At 38.0% G+C, this 2,466-nt stretch overlaps 1 pseudogene; it reads left to right on the top strand.

The window, feature by feature from the left end:
- Positions 1–1,158: 1,158 nt before the first annotated feature.
- Positions 1,159–2,069, top strand: LOC125120739 (olfactory receptor 140-like; annotated as a pseudogene).
- Positions 2,070–2,466: the final 397 nt, after the last annotated feature.

Genomic DNA, 2,466 nt, shown 5'->3' on the forward strand with positions numbered 1-2,466 from the left:
CCAGTAAAATATTTCTTTTTGCTTTTCATTAATTTCTATTTTTAGAACTTTGAAAATAAGGATTTCCTTTGTTTGATAGATCCTTGCATATTGAACAGCTATGCAAGAGATTTCTTATCTTTTCATCCAGATCTATGGAAGTGGTAAGTTTACTGAATATGACTATTTAAAGTTGCATGTGGCACAGAATTAAAAAAAAATAAACATATTGATTACTAAATATAATACTATCTTGAAAGAAAAATGACCCAGTAAAACTCCCTTACCTAGAGGTAATTAGTATTTTCACACTTACCTTTTAAAATGTGTCAGAAAAAAACTAGAATGCCACTTCTTTTCAAATGTTTATTTATGATTTTCTTAAAGTAAAGAGTAATGCTAAATAGAGTATGGGAATTAAAACACTTGAATTCCTCCTCGGTTTAGGGATTGAAGAAGCATACATATTCTCACCATGGAGAGTGGCAATTTATAAGCAATTACATAACCTCTAACAAGTTTCAGATGCTGTGGACATTATAACAGGTACTATGGTAAGTGAAGAAACAGTTGAATAGAGCATATGTGTTTCCATAGGTACCAGGGAGGGTGTTGCCAACAACATGTACATCTCCCTAAACTGGCTGTTTATGGCAGATATTTATTGACAGTGCCTTTCTTTCCACATTTTAGAGTTGAGGGTTCAGTTGTCAATTCTCATGGAGGAGAGAATAACTCTTACCTCTATGTGGGACCTCTCATCTCACAAGATATATCTGAGAATTACAGTGTGTAAGTTCACAAATGCAGAGGAGGGCTCAGAATCATGGGACACTGAGATGACTTACAAAGTCACCTGGAGATGGAACCAAGAGGAAAACCCATATCTCTCAAAGATAGCACAGTTTTTTCTCAGTAAATTACTCACTCAGTGTTGCCCTATAGATGTTTCACAGGTGACAGGTTTTAGGTTTCTGAAGAGATATAAATTATCATGGAGAACATAAGAAACAATTGAAGCAAGTATTGGGGCAAGATTTCCAGGAACAAGCTCTTCACTGACAGTGACTACTCTGTTTAGTTCTGAGAAATTGAGACTACAATTATTTTATGGCTAAAAGGTATCATTCTTTATTCCTTTGTAGAAAATTTGGGAACCTGGAAGGTACTCCTTGCTGAATGGACCTGCCCATGTCTTCCAACAATGTGAATGAATTTGTTCTCTTAAGACTCACACAGAATCCACACTTGCAGAAAATACTCTTCATGGTCTTTTTGTTCATTTTCCTGGCAAACCTGTTCATTGTCATTGCCATTTCCCTCAGCCCCACACTTTCAGCTCCCAGGTATTTATTTCTCACTTACTTGGCCTTCCTGGATGCTGCCTTTTCCTCATTCAATACCTCCAAAATTACCATTGACCTGCTGTATCAGGGGACAACCATCTCTTGGCATGGCTGCCTGACTCAGCTCTTTTTGGAACACTTCCCAGGAGGATCAGAGATCATTGCCCTCATTGCCATGGCTTATGACCACTATGTGGCCATCTGCAAGCCTTTGCACTACACAACCATCATGTGACATGGGCTCTGCCAGCTCCTGGTGGTGGTGGCCTGGATTGGGGGGATACTCCGTGACACTGTGCAGATTCTCTTTGTGCTTGACTTGCCCTTCTGTGGTTCCAAAGTCATTGACCACTTCATGTGTGAATTCTTCTCACAGTTGGAAATTGCCTGCAGTGACACATACTGGCGTGGAATGGTGGTATCTGCTAACAGTGCTTGCTCATCTTTTTCATGCTCCTCATCTCCTACATGGTCATTCTGAGCTCCCTGAAATCCCATGGCTCTGAAGGAAGGCACAAAGCCCTCTCTACATATGGCTCCCACTTTACAGTAATGGAACTCTTTTTTGTCCCTTGTATATTCATCTACATATGTCCTGTGGCTCCATATTCTGTGGATAAGTTGGTGAGTGTGTTTTATGGAACCTTCACTCCCATGTTATAGCCTATCATTTATACAGTGAGAAACATGGAGGTGAAAATTTCCATGAAGAGGAGAGTAACTTGGTCTGTGCCTGATGCCTAGAAATTGATAATTTATATACACAGGGAGTTGTAAATTCTAAAAGAAAACTAAGAAATTATGTATATCATTGATAGAAAAAAAAGGCTGATTCTAATATTTGCAGATTATTAAAATGTTTCTAGGCCTTTATTAGGCATTTTGATAACATTTAACATTTTTAGCAAGCCTGTAATATTCATGTTCATAGCTTCAGAATCAACAATGGGAAAAATCCTATATAACCCTAGTTTTATGAATATAGAGTATGTGTTATTTCAGAGTCTTTCATAACTTTACTAAATTCTTTACTTGTGTTACTTGGATGGAATTGGCTTTTACAGAGCACCTTGGTCTCAGAACTTCTTCCATTTTTGCCTAGCCTGCATTAAAGCAAAGAGGCAATGGATATTCTATTAGG

This window comes from Phacochoerus africanus, chromosome 2 (assembly GCF_016906955.1).
Source record: "Phacochoerus africanus isolate WHEZ1 chromosome 2, ROS_Pafr_v1, whole genome shotgun sequence".
NCBI lineage: Eukaryota > Metazoa > Chordata > Mammalia > Artiodactyla > Suidae > Phacochoerus > Phacochoerus africanus.